The 24724-nt window shown below is 36.8% G+C and overlaps 1 protein-coding gene across 2 annotated transcripts in view; it reads right to left on the reverse strand.

The window, feature by feature from the left end:
• LOC126369497 (uncharacterized) overlaps positions 1–13456 on the reverse strand; it is a 46990-nt gene extending 33534 nt beyond the window's left edge. The window contains exon 1 of one of the 2 annotated variants that reach the window (XM_050013937.1): positions 13187–13456. The gene's annotated coding sequence lies outside the window, so the exon portion shown is untranslated. Of the gene's footprint in view, positions 1–13085 lie in introns of both variants that reach the window. The other variant, XM_050013938.1, reaches the window with a different exon arrangement.
• Between the last annotated feature and the right edge of the window lie 11268 nt (positions 13457–24724).

Below are 24724 nucleotides of genomic sequence, written 5' to 3' on the forward strand. Positions count from 1 at the left end.
GTTAGAACCACACAAGTCGTCAGCCGACAACCTATAGTTACGGAAGTAAGGAATTGAAAACAAAAAGCCAAACTGAAAGTTTCGGCCCATAATAGACGTATCACGACAGAATTTAAATTCATGTTTGGATCAGATTGTTATCACTCAGTTTCCAGAATTTGTGCGAGTCCTATTACATGGGACTTATCTTCGAAAAGCCGGGGTTTCCAGACACAATAGTAAAACAATGGAGTTTGAATTTTAAAAGGACTGTCAGCGTTACGACCTTAAACGTAGCTGGCGAGGAATGGATACAGAGTACCGGGATACAGGCGTCATGCTATGTTACCTTTGTGTTATAGATACGTGTTTGACATACCCGGAATGGTAAGCAACATGATGTTATGTGTTTCCTCTTAGAACACATACATGCATACACAAGATCAAGTCTATTTACCATTAGGGTAGGCAGAGACCACGGAATTCCACTTACTACGATGCTGATACACCATGCGCTTCTTCCACTTTCATCAAAATCTTTATACATGTGGTTTAGAGACTCTTGACCTGGCCTTTCTTTACATCTCATGTCCATCTCATTTCTCTGTTAGAATACGAATAATATAGGTAATAATAGCGCAAGGACCATGATCATACAGGGTGTTAGTGACTTTCAGGGATGTTTCAGACCATGATTCTGAGTTGATATCAAATAAAATCTTCCGTCGCAAAAGTATGGAACTGAAAATATTTAAAAAAGCACTAAAACTTTCATTAATTTTCTAATAGGAAATTCCACTTGATATCAACTCAGAATCATGGTCTCGTCTGAGTTACTAACACCCATACTTATATGGCTACCTGTACGTATTTGTACGGGGTGTAAGTGACATCATAACGAATACTAAGAGGGATGATTCAGCTCATTATTCTGAGTTAATATCAAGTGGAATTCTCCATCGCAAAAGTAAAGAATAGAAAATAATTTTAAAAAAATATATGAATTTTGCGACGGAAAATTCTATTTGATATTAGCTCAGAATCATGGTCTAAATCAAATCATCCCCCTTAGTATTCGTTACGATGTCACTAACACCCTGTAATGCAACTAATTAGTGGTCCCTGACATAGGACATGCAAAAAGTCAATGCGTCTAGTAGTTACCTATACTTTGTAGCATGTGCATATATCATACTCGGCAAACACATCAATTTAAAAAATCTATACTTATAGGTAAGTATCTAGTTTTTAGATTTAATACTTTACTTTTTATAAATAAAAATAATTAAGAAAAAAAAATTGAAATTTTAAATACTTACGTATTACCTATTAATAGTTAACAACATATAGGTACCGATTTCTCTCTTCCGTTACGTCTGGCGCACCCTGAGCAATATATAAAAATCGTCCCACGCAGATCGGCGAACCGTTTTAGCATGATGGCCAGTCACATTCCAAAGGACATTATAACATAATAAAAAAACTAAAAATTATCTATCCCGTTTTGTGAGAATTTCCGCCTACCTAACTTAAAGATTTAACAGGCCCGCTTTTTACAGAAGCGGCTGCATATCCGATGACCTTCCAACGAGAACCTTGCTAAACTAAAAACCTAACTAACTAGACTACCTTTAGGTCACATGCCTCAGAAAACACATTTATGGGGATGTAGTTTTCTTCACAGCTGTGCAAATGCTAATCATTCAAAAATGTAATAAAAAAAACTTATCTTATTTTAAGATCTAAACATGATTTCGCCAATAAATTCGAAAATTTTTAGTTTATGCATTCTTTCAATTGGGCTATCACGGCTCTAAAAATGATCTACGATCTTCATTATTTAGCAGTTCCATAGAATTTAGCAGTAAGCGGCGAGTACTCTCGAGTAGACAGTGTATATTCCTTGTGTGAGTTACGTTCAAGACCTCCACACTAACGACAAAATTGCTGTTTAGCAATAAGGTCGCAGATTGTGCTTCTTTTATCAATTTACGATTGTTCTTTTGTAGTCTTTAAAGAGCAATAAATATATATTTTTTTGTTTTGAATTATAAAAAGTTGGTTAATAAATCCATATTCGTGCAGTCGCATCGAATTAAAACGAAATTTCGTTAATTTACTAAATGCATTTCTGGGCGATATTTTCGCAAAATAATATGGCACATTTTAATGCCTTATCACACGTCATAATCAGTGCATGTTGGCTATAAAAACCGGCACGTGATAAAAAACTTTTAATCAATAAAAAAAGCCTAGCGTTTTTAAACCTACACATACATTGCACACACATACGAAGTATACCTACCTAACACGTGTATATTATGTTATATTTAATATATTCGAATAATCCTATAGAAAGATCTATACGTTGCCAGTATTATGTCAAATTTATTAAGATAATCGTGGTGTTTATCAAATAAAAAGATTTATATTAATAAATATTTTTTTCTAAGTAGGTATATAATTTATTTTAAATTTCACCTAAAAAAATTAAATTGAATTTGAAAAAGAAAACCATAAATGGAAATAAATACCGCTTAACCTTTAAAAATACCCAACAAAAATGTAGGTAGGTACCTATACATATAGTATAGTTTTACCGTCGCGTTAGTATTAAGTCAATTTAAGTTTAAAAAAATCTTTGAACTTTTGACACTTGAATAATCCAACTATTTCAGGTACAATTAGGTAATTTACTACCTACCGCATTGTTTTTCAAATTAATTTATACTTGTACGTGTAAAAAGATTATATATTAAAAATAGCCTTATTTTGACGACATTAAGTAACAAATTTATTTTTATTTTGCGAGGTTACGGCTTAACGTCGAGGTAAGGGTTTAAACGTTATATTACTTATTATATTATAGAGTATTATTCTCGTAAATGGATACTTATACTTACCTACTAAAATAATAAAAGGAAAAAAAATATTTTTTTCCAAACAAACAATAGATGTTGTTTTCATTTTTTCCATTGTGCCGTAGAACATGGCACTTTATTTCAGGCGATGAGTAAAATTAACTATTTAAGGGGAAAATGTGTTTTTATAGTTTATAAAAAATATGTATATTCAATATAATTTGTCAAAATTATAACCATAATGATCAATAAAAATAATTGCATATTAAAGCAAGTGTAAAAAAATGGATTTAGAATATGCACGGATACGTGGGTACTCACTTATCCCCGCGTTATCCATTACACAAATGACAGCTGAAGCGCATGCGTATCACATTTTCCAAAGCCTCTGATTAGGTTATCACGTTTTTTATCAATGCACAAATTCGTGTAGAATTATCTAGCGGCTGCATGCACTCAAGGGTAAAGTCTGCGCCCGGACGCGAATGCTCGTGCGAATATTTTGTGTGTGAGTGTAGGCGAGGTAGGTACACTAGCGTAATACCTAGATAACTATTGTGAGGTGGGTGCATGTGTTGGTGTATTGCGCATGAGTGCGTGCGTGCGTCGGCGGCTGACTTTTTCGATAGTAGATATAGTTGCTATGCCCGAAATATGTGGATGTATGCCTGCGAATGAATTTCTTGTTAACTACGCGACGACCCGGCGGCGACGACGGCTCACAAAAAAATGCCTAATGTCTCTGTATATGTAGTTATTATTATAACTCATTTCAACTCATTCTAGTTTTCTCACTTAAATACAATATCGTTACTTCCTGTCTCAAGTCGCCTTGACGAAATTGCTGTAGAGCAATAAGGACGCTTATTGAGCCGTAATCTTTCTTGTAAAATGTTTCGTGTATCTGTGTGCAATAAAGAATATTTGATTGGATTTCTTTACTTTACTTACAATTTAGATTATTTTACTTATAGTCAGAAGGGGTCGTCTCTATGTGCCTAATCGGGGACACGTACATGGGGGATAGTTATTTATATGCTTTTTTCATTTCGTAGCGCAAACAACTGTCGCCGGTTGCTAGAATCCTACCCCACCTCCACACAGTAGGTATCTGTAATATTTTATGTAGTAAATACTTACGTCAAATACGCGTTAATTAACAGTCAATACAATTTGGTAGCGCATACAACCATCATTTAGTTTGATATATTGAATCCGATTTTTTAACCGCAATTTAGTTGGGAGAATGCTTAATTCTAATGGCGAGGTTGCAAGTCCATTACTTCTGTAAAAAAACCAGACCTGTCAAATTTTCAAGTCGGGTCAAATTACCCCGCGAAGAACGGGATAACGCTAAGGAGATGACTTGAGAAGCTTAGTTAAGAGAGTTACCATATTGCTTATCATTATTAGGCTGCCAAATTACTAAATTGAATAACAATATTTAAAAAAAGAAGAACGTCTAGGGCCCTGTACCGAGGTTTTTCTTGCAGCTTCATTTCCCCGGCTATACAGGTTGTGAGAAGCTGCAGTAGTTTTAGGCGGATGAGACGTTCGTTATGTACAAAATGACGAATCAAAGTTTAACTATGTTTTCTACTGAATAAAGATATTATTGAATTTGAATAATATGATGTGTGTTACGTCAGGTATGTGATGGTGACTTGTTCTTAATGTGTCACATTGCTATTTACTATAAAACAAAGATCAAACATAAGAACCACGGAATAGAAGAAAGAGGGTGGAAATGCCTTTACGCGCATTTTGTATGAGAACCGCTGTCGCCGGTTCAACCCCACTCTCTTTTACTACCACTCCTGGAAACAAATAACTACGATAATTCTACTGCTTCTCAAATTCCATAGCCACATTACCGGCAATGTATATGTTATGATATAATTGCAGTCTATCACATACATATACTAACATATACATATACTTTTCGTAAAATAGCTATACAAAAGTATTTTTTGATAGTATGATCATACTAAGAATGTTTGCTTTCCTGTGATCTTGCATCATAATCGATATTTGTTTTTTTGTCCTGCTACTTATAATGCACAAGATGCACAATATATCGCGGAGCTCCGTGTGTCGTAAAGTTTGCGAACGAGTGGAAGGCAAAGTTGAAGTATGAACTATTTGATCATACTTGTATGGCGCGGTTTTCGCGCTCTCTTAGCCGTTCTAACTTCTTTCTTCTATGCTGTAAGAACCGAGTTAAATTCTTACAATGAGACCTAATATGCATTGGTGACTAATTATTTATATAAATTCGTATTCGTCTTTGTAAGTTAATGTATTTTAATTGTTGCTTTTTGTTGTATAACAAAATCTGCACCTAGTTTTTCTGTGTGTCTTTGATATTGTGCTTTATGCTGCGTGGCGTCCTTTGAAACTATATTATGTAATGTTAAGTAAAGACTACGTATAACATATTATTAAAACTATTGTATGCAACATTAGCGATTTGTGTACAAAATAAGGGTATTTCTAGCGGACGCGAGCTGCCATGGCGTGTTTGTTTTCATTCGCACCTTTCCTGTCTCACGATATTACACTCGTGTAATTTAAATATTACAAGTAGATAATAAATATTTAATATTTAATGAGCTATATAAAGAAAACGGACCTGATAGGTTATCCCCTCATATATATAAATATATATATATATATATATATTGTATATACATTTTTTGCACCGCGTCAAAGTCAACGTAACCCACGCTAAGAATAATAGAATAATTACACGAGTACTTAAATATAACATAGTCTCTCATTGGCTTCTTTTCACTAGACATTATTTAAAATATCACAAATGTAAACTAAACTTTCCTGTACTGATTTATATTTTTGTTTCTTCACAATACTGCAATGCTTCTCGTGGGCGAAATAAAGTGACTTGATGAAAAGGGGTGATCATAATAACAACGATGTAGAAGTAAAAGGAAAATCTAGGTCCTGCTGTGAGATGCTCCTGCTGTTACATAACAAATTACTAGTAATAATATCCCATTGCATACTTAAATCAATTGGAAGCAACTCTTGATGTTATCGTCCTTAATTAGTACATGATCAACATAACCTAACCCCATCAACTCTGGTGTCAAGGTTGATGGGGTTGGTAATCCACCTAACAACCCACACGATAGAAGAAGAAGTACATGAAATAGGTCTATAATTTTAGAAAGGAGATTATCGTAACGTGTAACCTTAACACCTTAGACATAAAAAACTAGATTTATCTATCTGTATTGACTTTAATTTGTTATTGTCTTAACACAGTCATAAGCTAACGGTTATTTTCCCAATTGGACCTTTTAAAATACTTGTTTACCGCTTTTTTTTATATTTGCGACTCTTAAAATATGTTTCTTAATAATCGAGTAATCTGATGAACGTGTAAGGTGTTTTATTGATAACCTTGAAAAATTCAGTTCATATCAGCTGCCTGTATGAAACTGTCTGCTAACAACAGATACTTGTATCAATTCAAGTAGACCTAACAATAGCAATAATATAACAGTCATCAGTCAAGTCAACCAAATGGTATTGAGAGGTTTCCCTTCAAACTCAAAAATTTGCCTGAGAACATTAAAAATGAGCCAAAATGTTTAAAAATAAGTTAAAAAAATATTTATTAGATTTAATTTAGCAGGTACCTATTTCTTAATTTTTGTAATTTAACCATGTCTTAGTGAGACTCTGATCCTGCAGTCACATTGCTTATGCCATTTTGCAGGACATTGCATTTATACCAGTGTTACCTACTTAAGGCTTAATAATAATAAATAAATAATAAAAAACATACATTGCAGACTGCCTTTATGGACAATGTACTCTTCTCGTTCGTTACATCCGTCTCAGGCCTTTAATACGATATGTGGCTGCATGGCTCTGTCTACCCCCATAGAGACATTACGAGCGTTTATGTTTTCTTTCCATTCGGACTTTTTATCGTTTCGGATTTCGTTAAAATCCTTACACGCAATCTTACACTGATCACACTATCTCAAATCAGAGCAAATAACAATACAGCTAGGGATGCGACAAAGTTGGGAAGATATAGGGAAGATAATATTTTATAGTATAGATTCGAATATTACCAGAGTAGAGTCTCGCTTTTTGTACTTCCACCGCTATGTGTGCTCCCTGAACATTTTTTAACATGAAAGGAATTTGCTAAAGTAGGTAAGCGTGTTCCACGTCACTTACCAACAGGTTATATTGCGGTTAAAATGATTAAAATGTTTCAATTCAACACGTAAGCTCATGTCTATATTTCCAATTGGGGTAGTCAAAGGTACATCCATCGCAGGATGAACTAAGTGCTCACGTTTCACCGAGCTTTCTGTTAAACCAACGTGATATGTGGTGAGCCGTATCGCCGTCTATATAATGGTCAAGCCAACTGTGTTGGTAAGTGGCTAATAACCCGACAAAATTATAATTAATTTACTCATTCTTCCTGAAATTTACGACTGTCAATCATCCGTGTCTTTCCTTTTCGGCGAATAAGGAGATGAGAGGTATAACTTAAAATAAAATTAGGAGGTGTCAGCAGAAATCGGGGCCATTAAAAAACCCTGCCATTTTATTTGTATTGGCCAATGAAGTTACAGAATTCAGTTGACAGCAGCTGTCAAATCGGTTGCATATCAGCAATATGCCTATTTTATTCACCCGGATTATTTATTCATTCGCTCATTCATTTTAAAATTTACAGTCGTTAATCCGTCCCTTTTCTTTTCGGCGGTTAAGAAAATGACGGGTATAGCTTAAAATAAAATTAGCAAGTGTCTGCAAGAATCGGGGCCAATGTCAACCATAAATGTCAACAAATGGCAAATAGCAATAAAGCTTTTTTAGATTAAATTGGCTCAACGTGGCCGCTATACCTGTTTTCGTTTATAAGCTTAAAAGTGTTTAGTTATGAAAACAGTAAAAGGGCAAGAAACAATAAAACATTTATACGAATTCTGAAAACGTGAGGTCGTTACTTCAATGTTGTTATTTCTCTAAAGAAATGAAACAGCTACTTAAAGCTTTTCAAGTGTTTCAGACAGAGGGTTGAGCAACCCTCCATTATGCTTTGTCGTAGTCGGGTAAAAATCGTCACCTCCGTGAATTTCGTGTTTAGGGCTTTGTGTCCAAATAGTAAAAAAGGAACTCCTACAATTTTATCACACTATTTACACTACTACACACACGCACTACACAGACACACTACACAGACACACTACACACACCACACACACACACACACACAGTACACTACACTACTACTACACTATTTTTTTTACTTTTTTTTCACTATACAGACTAGGTAGCGTTCTGTCTGTCTAGTCACTGCACCTATTCAAATATCTATAACTAATTATTTATCCTTTAGCATCATTTATCGTCGCCTTTATCATTAACGAAACCTCACAATAGACAAGCTTCGGATTAGGTAAGCGAATAATAAAAACGACGCGATAAAGGCTATGGGAAAAAAAGTTCAAAATTACTCATTAATATAAGTGAAACCTAATAAATTAAACCGTCGCGTTTCAATAATAATGCTAAATAACGACAAAAAATATAATACTTCATTACAATTTCTAATCTGTATACTTACAGTATGCATCTCCAAAAATAGTGTGAACTATGAGTTATCGCGGTAGGTAACGTACTTATCTCTTGACAACTTGGAAAGTTTCGCAAAAATGCGTCTGGTGAGGTAGGTCACGAGTTGAGACTTGTGTTATGTAACATTTTATTAACGTATGGAAAGTGGCGGGAGATTAATACTACTTGGCTCAGAGCTCGCAAACTATGTAGCACCCAGGTATATAGTATGGATAGTGCAAGGAACATAATTATAGGAAAGTAAGAGTACTTAATATTAGACAGACCAAGGCAGTTAGTTCAGGCTGGTTGAAGGTGGACAGCACAGATAAACTAATAGCATGACTGAAATGACAAATCATGGCCGACCTGGAGATGATTTGGCATTTGAAGAAGAAGAAGGCAGTTATAGAATAGTAGCTAAGCGATGGTCGAAAAACATAAAAGAACAACTTTTAACTTTTTAAGCCCAGGAGTGTAAAGATACTCAGGCGGTATAGATAAATAGATAGATTTTAGGAAAAAAATGACAATTAGATGGACAAAATATCAATGTAGTCAGTAAAATTTGTTGCCAGTCACTGAATCCCGAATAATATCCCGCGTAATAATGATGTTCTAGTGAGATAGGGCCTTAGAGGTAGTCTGTTGTACTACCTAACTGATTATAATTGTTTATTTTTTAATATTTATTTTAAGTGTAATAATGAGTTTTTGTATAACTGTATTGTAGTCAAAGCAAGAAATAACGATGGCAGACTTCACTATCCTGTGGCATAATCGCGTAGAAGTAGAAATTACATGCGAATTTTATTTCAAAACTTAGTTTGCATTAGCTACTTTGCTATAGGTAGCTATATAATATAATATAATTTGTTTCATTTAACAAGCAATTCAAATAACATTTTATAAATCAGTTTTCCCTAAGCTTCTAAATACGTAAAAATATTATTGTTTAATAAAGATAGCATGGCGTACAGTCAACTGTATTAATAGGTATATTAATGTTCATATTTAATTTTAACACTTGAATATTATACGTCGAAAAAGCGTTTTTCTTCATGTTTGTGCCTATTGAGGGCCCATCTCGATTTTTTTAAATTATTTGAATACCAATTAATTTAAAACTTTACTATTCAGCATTCTTGAATATTACTGTCTTTGGCGGTGACAGATGATGATAATAATTATATTACATACCTTGTTATAATAACCTCAAGGTAGTTGCACCTTGCCTAAGTGTATACTATATTGAGCAACTTAGTCGGTCTTTGGCCCCGATTCCTGCAGACACCGCCTAATTTTATTTTAAGTTATATCCGTCATTATCATATCCGTCGAAAAGGAAAGGGACGGATGATTCACAGCTCTTAATTTTAGGAAGAATGAGTAAATGAATGAAAAACCCGGGCGAATCAAAAGGTACGTCGCTGGTATGCAATCCGTTTGACGTGCTGTCTACTTAACTGTGTCGGGTTATTGACGGATGTAAAATTTTTAGACGGTTGGTTTAGATTTGTGCTTAAAATTGACGTGTGTTCCATAAATTTTATGCTTGTCGATTACCCGTCCCTTTCCTTTTCGGCGGATAAGAAAATGACAGATATAACTTAAAATAAAATTAGATGGTATTTACAGGAATTAGTACCATTGTCTTATTTTAAGTATATTAAGTATTATTTTAACCTATGGTGATTTATAATGTATCTAGGGGCACGAGAGTGCTCCAGCCAAGACGAGCAACACGTAGCGCAAGAGCAGGGCACTACAAGGTGTAGAAAAGAAAGAGACACTTTGTTCCAGTATGGGATGATGTGGACTAACAACAATATACATATATGAATATATCGTCACTGTAAAGGAAAAAATACATAAGCGTTAAAAAAAAGTTATTTAAAACTTTTTCGTTTTTTTATTAAAACTTTTTACCAATTTGTTCAATTTGAGTAATATCAATGTTTTTTATTTTCCATGTGTAGCGGTACATATTATAACTAGGACTGCTATTTTAGGATAATTTGGCGCTCAGGTAATTTTTCTTTTCCAGTGACGATATTATAATATAAATCTTATATAATCTATAACATTTGGCGGTAATAAAAAAAACTTTATAGCGCTTCATCTCAATCGTTAATGGGATGCTCTTACCTTATTGACTATTTCTACTTCACTGTATCTCATGATTATTAATTTTAAGTCTCACAATGATGCATTTAAATTGTTAATTTTAATGACTCAATACTTTAGGACGTGCACGTCGATAATTACTGCACTCTATTAATTATTATACGACACTTGTAACCTTGAACAAATTATTTCATGATAATTTAATCAATTAATGTTTCTATGCTGGACTGTGGGACCGCATAAAAAACATAGAACACGGTCAGCTGTTTAACTTCCCGGGTGTGGTGTAAAAAGCGACAAAGGGGGAAGGCCACAAGGGCTTTCTGACATATAGGACTATTATATACGCAACGGGTTGATCACCTATAATCATACAGTTCATCAAATCCACTAGGGGACATTTGGGCGGGATGCGTTTTGTTTAAATAATACGTAAATTACGTCAATAATAAATGTAAGTACCTAATATATATGTATGGAAGTATTTATTCAAGTGTAATACATTATTTATTAATATTAATTTGCTAACTGCTAAATTTGTCTTTTGATTACTTGAATAGAGACTTTACCCACCCTGATGGGGATTACAGTATATATGTAACTATATTACAAACATCCCTAAAAATAAATGGAAATCCTATTTTTACAGTTCAAGACTATTTTTTTTCCTGGTTAAACTACAATCAGTTGACAGACTTAAGCAGTTATGTCGACAGAGTAACAATTAAATATGAAGAACTCTCTAATTTTTTTTTTATTAGAGAGTTCTTTATCACTACATTATAAAACAAAGTCGCTTTTTCCGTCCAATATCCCTATGTACGATTAAATCTTTAAAACTACGCAACGGATTTTTAATAGATAGAGTGATTCAAGAGGAAGATTTATATGTATAATAACATACATTAAATAGTGGAGAATTTTTTTAATGTGATGTCGTAAATAATTTCATTTTTTCCTCAGCATTGCACCCAAGCGAAGTCGGGGCGGGTCGCTAATATTTATATAAGAACAGCCAAAACAGCATATATTATAATGTGTCCCACTGCTAGGCACAGGCCTCCCCTCAATCAACCGGAGGGTATAAAGTATAATTAAATAGATAATAAGATTTTATCTATGTATGGAGACGACATATCATGATTCGATACGACGCCCCGCTTGGTGGAAACCACTACTGGAGTTTATGGTTTTATCCAACTAGTAATTTACTTATTAGGGAAAACCACATAAATATCGTGCTCAACCAAACTATACATATATGCAAAAGATAAAGTAAAAAAAAAACCGTTATCGTTTGTATCATCATCAAAGTAAACTTCTATATCTATCTGAGGTGACCTATATAATTATAAAATGCAGCTCTTAAATAAAAAAAATACTTATGTAAAACACAAATACAGATGTAAAACACACAAGTTACGAGTTACATTGCAATATAGCACAAACTACTGAAAGCAAGGGTAAGTGCATTTGTATTATGCTCTGGTGCATTGGACAAAATTACTACAGTGGCAAACTTAACAGGCATAAACAATAATGATTTTCCAGGCTACGTTTCCCAAAAACAATCGCTTGCACTGTCCAAATTTAACGTGATAATTACCTATTTTCTCATTTCTCGAGGTATATAATTATTCAAAAATATAATGTAATGACAGAGAAATTATATATATAAAAATTGTTGCTTGTTATTTAGATCACATTATGTATATCATTATGATACTACATATAACTACTACTTCTGTTTATTTTGCTCAGAATCATAATGGGTGGAAGATGTAAATGTGTCTGGGTGTAATAACAAGGGTCACCAATTATACCCAAAAACAAAGATAAAAGACGCATATGTCTGTTATCCAGGAAATTAGAAGGTTAAACGAAGGAAAATCTTTACAGCGCCATCTATATATATTGGTTTTGAGGAATGTAGCCTGGAAAGTCCCAAATTGTAACACTTGTAACCATACAAAATTCTGCATCTAAATGCGATGTCATATTACATGTAAGTAGGTATATGGTAATATGTAGAGCGGAGTTTGACAGCGGTTACGGAGATGATGCCACCCTCCCTCGCCTCGTCAATCATTTTACCAACACGAATGCACTTCAACTTATCATCGGTAGGAAGTGGTACACTTCTATATTATATAAATCTTACATAAATAAGAAAATTCTTCAAAAACGCAACCTTGCAACTCTACTGCAATCATTACTATTATGAAGAATTTTCATTTTGTATGAAAATGAAGCAACTAGGTACGCAAGTGTACGTATACGAGTACTACACATGCAAATTGCATAAAAATACGAAAGAAGGACCTCTACGTGTAATTAGGTTCCATAACCACGTTTTGGTAATTTTTCAAATTCTTTGTTATCGTAATCTAGAAACACAAGTAAAATCATGTAGGGGAAAAGTAGACGTAATGAACCAAAGCGTACACGTAATACGGAAATTCAAATGAGTCACCGTCTGACAGTCCCTTTCACGTGTTTCGGACTTACCTGTCCTGCGTGTGGTGTGCGCGCGACACTGGGGGCGACGGTGCTAGGGCGCGCGGCGTGGCTCTCGGCGCACTACACTCACATTCAAATATTCGGCTAACCTTGATGCGAATCGGCGCACTCCGGGTTCCATCCGACGAGGGTCGTTTCAGACGGGCTGAAGGGCTCGCTTCAGGTGTATGGAGCACTGGGCGGGTAGAGAGCAAGCTAGCGCGGGCTGCTAGCGGCGCGGGCGTCGTGGGCCGGACGGCGGGCGCTCGGGCGCGCCGCCACCGGCTGCGGGTCGCGGGCTGCGGCGCGGCGCCGAGCTATGATCATGTCACGGTGCGGCGAGCGCGCTCCTCGCGCCGTGGTCACCGCCTCGCAGTGCCGTCGCCGTCCTACTGTCTGCGGCCGGCGCTGGGACGGCGCGCGTTGCACCGCCCCGCTGCACCGCCTGCCCCCCTGCCGCTGCCCCCCACATTCGGCCCGCTCCTCGCGCCGCACACCCGCACCGCCCCGAAGAATTTTCCGCATCGGGCGGGAAAAATCGATTGTGCAGCGAGCCCCGAATAATTTGGGCAAGACGCACGGCGCCCTTGCGTCCTCCTCGACGGCGGCGCCGCTGGAGCGGGCGCGGGCAGCGCCGGTCAAGCGCAGCGCCGCCGCCTCCGAGCCTTTCACTCGCCCGCCTATAGCTAAAAACTTACCATCTTTTGGTCACGCTGCAATACGTCATCTGAATCGCCTCCTCCCTGATTTGCTTTTTCTTCAAAAATTTGACGACGTCTTTAAAATCGCATAGAAAAGTAGGTAGTTGTAGTATACCAACTTTCTCAAAGAACTTGATATCGAGCTATGCCTACTTATTTGGAACCCCATTGCTACTTATTATTCATACTACTTTTATTATCAATTTAAAATAATAATTTAGACAATTCCTCAATTTTACTAAATTAATTTTACAAATGAAATTAAACTTAATACCTAACTTACTAAAATTTTGCAAGTTTTGAACAAAGGGCAATTGTCGTAGTACAATGCATATTACTTATCATTTTCTTTGTAGGTAATTATATGAAGTAGTAAGTTTATAAAGCCATACTAGTAGTTGGCAACGAAGAGCCAATGAAGTTTCGCGCAGACTTTTAGTAGCAAAGTGAAAGTGTCTTAGGCTAATCAGCCACTGGAATGTTGCATGGTCAAATTGGCAAAAAATCGATTAAAACTGCAATCTCCTTTGAAAGCGTAAACGAGACGTGGACAAAGTATGAGAGCAAAACAAAAAAGTTGCTAAATTCATTAAATTTTCAGACAAAATAGAAACCTTTAGAATTAGGTATATTGCGTGACTAAGACACCAAAAACACCAATTATCTATTTATTGATGTTATCTTCGAACCACTTGTTAGTAAAACTTAGAGGAGATTGTGTACAACTTAAATGAAGAAAAAATGTTGAGGTAACAATTTTTTGACGACAACTCGTCTTTTTTGAATACTTACTTACTTACTAATATTTTGATAATGGTTCAGTGGTTTAACAGCCAAATGCGATTTAAAAAAAGTCTAAGATGTATTCATAGCTTTCAAAATAAAATATAATATTTGATGCAGTTTATTATCAAAGATCATTTTGCGAAAGGTTGTTTTCGATATTATTAAAAATCAACTTAAATGTGTCTAAAGGCATTTTCCTTTCTACACCGGAAGTCAGGCACGCGATAATCTGTATAATAGGGTATTCATCTTTAAAGGAATTACATCGTTCGGGTGCTAGCATAAAAGAAGTTTAAAAGTAAGATTATCGACCACAAAGGCTAATCTGCCGTAGATCCGCTCCTGCCGTTATGGAGTGTCTTTGCGTCAGACTTTTGGATCACAACATAACAATATTACGCCTGTATCCCACAAAGGGTAGACAGAGGTCTATGGTATATTCACTCACGTTCTAAAGTCCCATGTAATAAGGAGCGAGCCCACTTTTGGTCTTCGGTAATCTTGTTGATCAGTTCTTGTTTTTGAGAGTTATTGAGGACAGAAGAGGCAAGATGATTGGACACTTAATAAGACACGACGAATTTATTAAGAACATCATAGAAGAGAAGATAGAAAGAAGGAGAGGAAGGGGAAGACGAGATTTAGGAGAAGGCAAACGTCGTATCGTATAAAGATGTCAAAGAATTGGCGCCCTGGTAGACAAGAATGGAGAACGCTACACCGACAAGAGCGTGGCTCTTAAATTGATGCTGATGATGGATCTTGTTGATAGATTAGGTCCATAATACGAGTAAAATAAATCTTTCTACCTTTGCTGTTTTTACAACAGCGGCCGCAGGTTGTCTTTGATTACTTGTGGCTCTGTCCTGCCCATTAAGGTTTACGAGCGAGACTTAATGTATTTTTACTAAAATCTATTTAATTTCTTGTGACACCATATAAAATTAAAAATGATCTTACCCTTAACTGGAGCATAGCATTAATGCACATTTTTTTGCCTCAGTGGATCAAAAATTAGTTGTTTACTGCAAGAACGCCTAACTACTGAATAGTATTAGACAAGCATATTTGAATTTCTGAGAATGTTACTGCGACATATCTAACAGTTGGTCGGTGTTATGTTCTTACTTAGTAATAAAATGAGGTGAAGTGCTTTTAAAATCACTTACGACAAAATTTTAACACCACATATGGTATGTTTTACTTCAAAACTTTAGCGCAGTTTAACAAATGTGATCCATAAAAATAATATTCAGGCATAATTATGGGCCCTCTTGAAACACATTATAAAGTATAACACACTATGGACTCCACGCAGCTGCGCCTCGCATAGTTTTGACATGCAAAATAACATACTTAAATACAAACTCACGCGCGTAAGCAGAGCCACAAATCAAAGACACCATGCAGCTACTGTTATACGAAGTCCTAAGATGGATATGATGAACCTTATGGTGATAAGGGATCAGCCTATCGCCCAAAACAATTAACCATCTTGTCACAAAAGATATAATCCCTCTGTTAGATTTTATGACATACCCGAGAAGACAAGCAACTGAACGCGTTCCGGTCCAACATAGAAGAAAAATATATATAGTTTTTATGTCATTTATTTTACAAGTACGAGTAGGTATATAGGACAGACTTCCTTTTCAATGTACTTATAGGTTGATTACTAATTAGATTTTTGATGTCTTTAAAATACTTACTTACGAATCTTGGACTACTAATAAGTTTTCTGGTAAAATCCAGTATTCCAGACACAATATATTAGGTAATAATTAAAATACACGACACAATTAATTAATTAAACTTGGAACTTATATTCCATTTGGTATTTTTTCCACATACTGATGACTTCATCAGTGGCTAATATCTACAAGATAAGTGTCTGATATCTAGTAGAGTACTACTCTGGATATTAGATGTAGCTTTCAGACCATTAGAAAGTAGTGAACCAAGCCCTAAATTTTATTTTTTTATGTACTTACCTCAATGTTTTTATTTTAATATTTTTATGTACTTTATTTTTTTAGTAAGTACTTCTTAATGTGAGAATGCCTTATGAAAAAGAGCTTGTTATGCAGAAAATTCACATGCCAAATTCAGGAGACTAAAAATATATTTACGTGGTTATAAATTGTGCAGATGCATAGGACCTATATGGACGTGTCGCAGTGTGCGGGCGAGGTGGCTGCTTCGTCAGCACTGGCTTCCGAGAACTGCCGGCAGCGTGAGAGCCTCAGTCAGCATTCCCATCGTTTTATAAAAGAAATGTAGTTCTTTTACCCAAAACTTTTCTTCGATTGGGTTATAAGATCTGTCATCGACCAAGGCAAGGCAAGCTGGAAGCTACTACCCTATTTTCCCTAAAAAAGTAGCATAGAGAATGCAACACCGACAAGAGCGTGGTACTTAAATTAGTGATATGATGAAAGTAAGTCTAAAACTAGGTAAGTCTTGCTGAAGTATGAACCAAAAACTTACACCTACAATTCCTAACGGAGTTGACAGAGCCGCGTCTCACCAAAGATCAACTTGTAAAATTTATTTGATGAACCGTTATGGTGACATGCTAGATTCATCATCATCTCCCTAGCATTATCCCGTTTTCCACAGGATCCGCTTACCTAACCTGAAGATTTGACAGGTCCGGTTTTTTACAGTAGCGACTGCCTGTCTGACCTTCCAACCCGCGAAGAGAAAACCAGCCCAATACAGGTTAGATCAGATACCTTCGAAAATGCATTTCTCGGGAATGTGGGTTTCCTCACGATGGTTTTCTTCACCGCTGAGCACGTGATAATCATTTATGATCTAAACATTTTGACTATTCGACAATTATTGGTTTAGACTTATGCTGGGGATTCGAAGCTGCGACCTCAAAGTGAAAGGCAAGCGTTCCACCAACTTGGCTACCACGGTTTCAATGACCATGCTAGGTTGCCAGACTTGCCAGACTATATCGCCCATACACATATGTGTAGGATTATGAATAGGGGATGCACGCGTCATGCTATTTTTAAGTAATCTTTTAGTTGGCATTTAAGGATGATAAGCAGTCGAATCTATCCCATACATTTCCTTTACCAAAAGAGAAGTACCAAAATATAATGTATTTTTTTTTATAGTAGAAGGGTGAAGTAGAAAAAAATACAGTTTATTAGATAATTTCAACAGGTGAATTAGCAAATAAAAACCAAAAATGTAGACAATATAAGGTCTATCACCTTCACGGTTGAGTTGAACTATTATTGGAGAGCGCCTCAAGTAAAAAAATAAATCTAAACTAGGTAAGTCTTGCTGAAATGATGAACGGCCTCCGTGGTCCAGTGATTCGAGCGTTGAGCTCACGATCCGGAGGTCCCAGGTTCAAATTCCGGCGGGGACACAACACGAAAATCACTTTGTGATCCCTAGTTTGGTTATAGGACATTACAGGCTGATCACCTGATTGTCCGAAAGAAAGATGATCCGTGCTTCGGAAGGCACGTTAAGCCGTTGGTCCCGGTTACTACTTACTGATGTAAGTTAGTAGTCGTTACGTGAGCTTTGTCAGGGGCCTTTGGCGGTTCAATAGTAACCCTAACGCCAGGGTTGTTGGAGTTGGTAATCCACCTCACAACCCACACGATAGAAGAAGCTGAAATGACAAGTTCTTTTTTCGAAATTATTACCGCTCCTTCCCTTTCACACGCTGATATTTTTCGGTTCGGAATATGAGGATGACTTGTAAAGTCGAATAAGAGACCAAGCAGTTGAGCCGTCATTGGACAAGAGCCGAAAATCATGAGTCAGTGTGCATGATTTCATTGGGAATATTTGCGAAATAACCACGGGGTTCCCACAGCTTTCCATATCAACCGACTTTGTATCACCCTGTAGTTTGTTTCACTTAATCGAAGATGCGTAAGTCATAAAATAAAAGGTTTATTTTAACCGACTTCAAAAAAGAAGGAAGTTCTTTACCTATAATTATTTCTGCTTGACGTCACTTTCTTTGTAGTTAAACAATGAGAATAGATGGCCAATTTCATGGCGTACCACTTAATCAGAGCGTTAAGTAGCAAATAATACCATGACCTAGCACAAAATATCCATTGGAAAGCCCCATTGGAAATCTAGCCTAGCGGTTTTTGTAAGTCGCCATAAAAGAGATTATATTTTTTTAACCTTTTTTATGTCAGTCACTTGTGGAACATTTTGATCATTAATAGGTTTAAGTCGTGCTCTTGCGATGGTTTGCGTGGCTTTGAGGCCGCGAACACAATGAAAGCTCGGATTGGAAGCGGACACATGTTTTGCGTAAAAAACATTTCAAACAAAAATTTTAACTCAAAAATATTCATTTCATCAACATAGTTACACTTTGAATCGTAAATTTTCACAATTTTTTTTTCGAACTTCCTATACATACATAAACTCACGCCTTTTTCCCACCGGGGTAAGCAGAGACTATGGAATTCCATTTGCTTCGATCCTGACATACTTCTCTTGCTTCCTCCACATTCATCAATGTTTGTTTTCGAACGTCTCATCCGCCTAAAATATCTGTAACTTCTCACGAGTCACAACCTGTATAACCACCGAAAAGTAGCTGCAAGAAACTAGACGAACCCTAAACGTAAACTTAAAAGTACTTATTGAATATAATTTCAGTAATTTGTAATATTAGTTCCCAGGCGGGTATTTATATTGTGTGGCGCGGGCGCATGCTTGTTTCGTAGTTAATGCTTTGACTTACATCTCTAATCTCTAAAATTCTCCAAGGTGGATATCACTCCTCTCAAATGACAGTATGTATAGTATAGTTTAGCATTTTGGAAGGGATATTGAGCACTAATATTACTTAAGACCGACAAGACTTAATGACGATATATATATAGATCGAAAGAATTTCGCATGGACAGGAAGACCCGGTGGTGTACTGGTTAAGACGTTCGCTCAGGCTTGACAAGAGCTACGGGTTCAAATCCCGTCCTAGTCAGAAAAAAATGATTTAAATTTTCCCTTTGTGGGTTTCCCTAAGAAATAATTTTGGAAGGGATATTTGTGGCGACATTTGAGTTGGTTGATCTTGACTTAAACCGCTCGTCAGGTAAATCGTTGGTGACCTTAGAATTACAAACAGCCTAAACTCGTCTAGTGCAAACTCTAGACAAGGCCAAAGTCTTATCTGGCAAAATTAATAGTACCTATAACTGAGAACTTTATTATAAAGTTTATTATAAACTTTTTTATATATTTTAAGCATTCTAGCTAGTAAGCGAACAGTCTTCTCCAACTAAGGACTGTCCATAATATCCATAATAGCTCGGCACCATACGATTTTCGATATTAGTTCCCTTCTGTTTTTTCTGTCTTCCTCGAGGCCTGGTGAACAACCAACCTTTTTGTAACCACTCATAGATCAAGTTCTAGGTTCCAAGTCCCTATTTTTGGTCAATTACTGGGGCGATAGAATAAAGCTCTACATTCTACACATTTAATTTCTTTTCTCAATAAACTTCACGAGAACTGATCTAATCATCTTTAGAATGAATATTCATAGATAACAGACATATGTACCTTTTGTCTTTGTTTTTATTTATTTATTTATTTAAAATAAAATCATGACCCTTCTTATTACACCCAGGTACAACACATCTTTCACCACATTTACAACACAACACATTTTTCTTTTTCTTTTTTTTATTTTCTTTCTCTCATCTTTTTCTTTCATTATTCTGATCAAAATAAAAAGAAGCAATATAGGTAGCAACATATACTTCTAAACATAATGTGATCTAAAATTCAAGCAACAAATATATTATGCCTCTGTCATACATACATGCATTCATAAACTCACGCCTATTTCCCACCGGGGTAAGCAGAGACTATAGAATTCTATTTGCTTCGATCCTGACACACTTCTCTTGCTTCCTCCACATTCATCAATCGCTTCATACACGCACGCGTGCCTCTGTCACTACATTATATTTTTATACCGAATAACATACATACGTAACATAAATCCCTCAATCAACCGGAGGGGATATGGAACATACTCCACCACGCTACTCCACTGCAGGTCGGTGGAGGTGCTTTTACGGCGGCCGGACCCGGTAAGTAAGAAAATAAGTAATTATCGCAATCAATCTGACCAGCACCATCTATATTGTTTTTGGGGAACGTAGCCTGGAGAGTACCTCATTACCGCCGCAAGGTTGGTACACTTGCGTGACCGTAGCCAATTAGCGCTACGAGGCCTAGCCTATTGCCTGCGCAGGCGTCGTCGAAAAATCCGCGGCGGAGTTAGTCCGTGAAAGTATAGTATGCAACTGAATGGCGTAACGTAGACGGCAAATCTATACTAATATTATGCATGAGAAAGTAAATCTGTCAATCAATCAATAATTATTTATTGCACAAAGACAAAAGTAATGGACATGCTCAAACTAATATTATAAGCACAATAGGCGGCTTATTGCTAAACAGCAATTTCTGCCAGGCAACTTTAGGATGAAAGAACTTTACGTATTGGAGCGTGGGCTAGTGCAATACAAAAAGAAATAAAAAAAATCTAAAACAAATCAAATCTGTCTGTCATATCTCCACACGTAAACTGTAGAAGCGATTTGATGAAAAGTCCATGGACGTACAAAGGGTTCCAGCTGGAGTGGAAAGTAAGTATTTATATAGAATACTTGATATAAACAGGTATTGTCTAACCCTCTTTTTCCTTGATTCCACTCTAGAGGAGATAAGGACCACTCTATTATGCTGTTCAACATATAACAACAGGAACTCGAAAAAAAAAGATATGTGTGTGAAAATTCTATCACTCCCTCTCTCTCTCGAGAAGGATTCCAATATCTCAAAGGCGAGAGTGTTTCTGTGAAAGAATTTTCACTCGCTACACATATTTATAAATGCAAATTTTAAATTTACTAATATCATCATCATCAGCCCACTAACGTCCCCACTGCTGGGGCACGGGCCTTCCCTATGGATGGATAGGGAGATCGGGCCTTAAACCGTCACGCGGGCCCAGTGCGGATTGATGGTTATAAACGACTGCTAATGCAGCCGGGACCAACGGCTTAACATGCCTTCCGATGCACGGAGGAGCTCGAGATGAAAACTTTTTTTTGTGGTCACCCATCCTATGACCGCCCTTTGCAAAAGTTGATAACTTCAACAATCGCAGACCGAGCGCGTTTACCGCTGCGCCACCGAGCTCCCACTTACTAATATACCTAGCTGAAAACAAAACAAAGTATGCGGTCCAACGCGGGTTTCGAACACGGAATACGGGTGCAACTTAGGATCAAAGTGCAACATTCAACCACTAGACTATACGATGATGGCTCACTTTTATGGATCGTTATAAATGAATCGTGGCCTGTATAATAACGTCTGCATTGAACATGTGAAGGAACGAAAAGGTAACCTGTAGATGACGTAATGTGAAGGTAACGGCCTCCGTGGTCCAGTGGTTGAGCGCTGGGCTCACCATCCGGAGGCCCCGCGTTCGAATCCCGGTGGGGACATATCACAAAAATCACTTTGTGATCCCTAGTTTGGCTAGGACATTACAGGCTGATCACCCGATTGTCCGAAAGGAAGATGATTCGCTTCGGAAGGCACGTTAAGCCGTTGGTCCCGGTTACTACTCACTGATGTAAGTATGTAGTCGTTACACGAGCCATGTCAGGGGTCTTTGGCGGCTCAGTAATAATTCTGACACCAGGGTTGATGAGGTTGTTATTCCACCTCACAATCCACACGATAAGAAGATGTGAAGGAGAGGGAATAATTGTGAGCGCACAAGGTGTAAGTAGGTGAGGAATTCGGTATAACAGGAGTAGATTGCGAGTGTGCACCGCGGCCGAGACGCGCCGGTACGCATTCTATTTTTTGCCACACGTCTACTTAATACCGCTTAAAAAGCGAGTTAGACATCGTTTTTTACTAGCCAGTCGCCTCGTGACCTCGGCTGACATTAAAATTAGCTATGCCGCGCACATGTATTATGTTTTTTCAGCTACACTTTGTATAGGCTGCACAGACGCATAGCTCGTACTTAACGAAAAATAAGTATTACATATTAACTTCTCGATACGTACAAGTAATGTAAGATTTCATATGCGTATTGACGATATCACCGTGATCGTGTTTATAAAAGCTATGTGTTGTAAATTATTAGGTTTTTTAAAAAATCTACGAACAATGAAGTATTTGAATAACAGGCTTACATTATAAAAAATCTTCTAGAAATATCGGCAAGTGACCTCGCACAAAATTTCAAGGCCTTAAGTATAAAACATGAACATAACATAAACAGCCTACCTACCTATATAAAATAGTCTACCTATATAAGTATACGTCATAGGTACTGCTGGGAACTGGCCTCTCCTCGATCAACCGATTAAAACATAATCAACATTTTATTGTAGGTAGATTGAAATTTGTCCGTCCATAGGTAAACTACGTCGCTAATAAGGGAAACCAGTGTCAATGACACATTGAGGAAAACTCCCAGAAGCCGACGAAAAAAGAGCACAAAATCTGCGGAGCGAATTGATGCTTTCGCGCTACTTTATTCTACAATGAACAATGATAAAGCTTTTCATTTAGTGGCTGGAGTAGTAAAAAAAATGTAGAATAGAATATAGTAAGTAGTACTTGAAAAAGTCAAGAGAAGATTACGCTAACCTTAATTTGTTTCTAGGAATTGACTTCCTCAACTTTGGCGTTGGGCCGTGTAAAACTGTAAATATTATTAAGTCTGTGTAGCGCGACTATGATGTATATGAATCTATGTATATGTGTGTGGCAGACCGCGTAGACGTGAGCCAGACAGCCTTTGCCTTCAGCGGCCGTTCACCTCCCAATTCGATGTCTCATCGCCGCCGAACTCTCATTTGGGTAAAAAACAACCTGCAACAAGCACGTCGGGCTTTCACAGCCTTTCCCTCGCCTTTTCCCTTCAAAGCGGCGGTGGGTGTTAGAACATGTAAATGAGAACTCTCATTTATAAACACCTACCAACTCATTTCAGTCTTAAAGAATTTTAAAATGTATATCTTATTCTTCTTTATACTATTTTACATAGACACACGCACGAGTATAAATTGACTACTCGTAAACGCATTAACGAGTGGTAAATACAATTTATAATTATGTTTATTTTTCAAATTGACATGTGAGTTGTGAAAGAAATAAGTAAGGCCTATATTATAAAGTCAATTTCTCACAAAAATACCTAAGATATTTTCAAACTAATATAATGACAACATGCTACACTTACGACTGGAGCGTAGGTACTTAGTTCATCTGGCGATGGGTTGGGAATAATAGTCGAGGGCTTAATGTTATGTCGTTGTGTTATAACGTTCTATAAATAAACATTGCACAGAAATAAATTACTCATATAAAAAAACAAACTACTTAACTGTATAACGATATATCTCTAGCTTTTTTTACGCCTTTTAAATTTAGAATATTAAACAAAAATGAAGCAAAACTCGAATGTATTCAAATAGGCCGCCAGACGCATTAAAGTGAATTCCAAAACCGCTTCGACTAGTTTTTGGTATTGTGACTGTTTTGTTGCTAACCGTTCACAAAGCCTGCATAGACGTCATTACTGGGTTTGTCACAGGTATAGTATAATAGGTCTTCATTTTCACTAACACAGTTGGCTCGACCATTATAGACGGTGATACGGCTCACTACCTATCACGTTGGTCTAACAGAAAGCTCGGTGAAACGTGAAGGTTTGGGTACTTAGTTCATCTTGCGATGGATGTACCTCTGACCACTCCAATTGCTATGTAGCCGTGAGGTTATGTTGTGTTGTATGTATCATCATCATCAATTTAAGAGCCACGCTCTTGTCGGTGCAGCATTTTCCATGCTACTTTTTTAGGAAAAATAGGCCTGTGGTTTCCCTCTTGCCTTCCGCCCCGCAATTCTGTTGTATGTATCATCATCATCAATTTAAGAGCCACGCTCTTGTCGGTGTAGCATTTTCCATTCCAGTCTATCAAAGGCCAATTCCTCACAATCACAATCAATCAATCATTTATGTGATTTATGTATCACATAAATTATTATATGTGTATATTATCGTGGGTTAAATAGTCTATCTGTGATAAGGATGCACGTGATGCCTGC

Source organism: Pectinophora gossypiella, chromosome 9, assembly GCF_024362695.1.
Source record: "Pectinophora gossypiella chromosome 9, ilPecGoss1.1, whole genome shotgun sequence".
Lineage (NCBI taxonomy): Eukaryota > Metazoa > Arthropoda > Insecta > Lepidoptera > Gelechiidae > Pectinophora > Pectinophora gossypiella.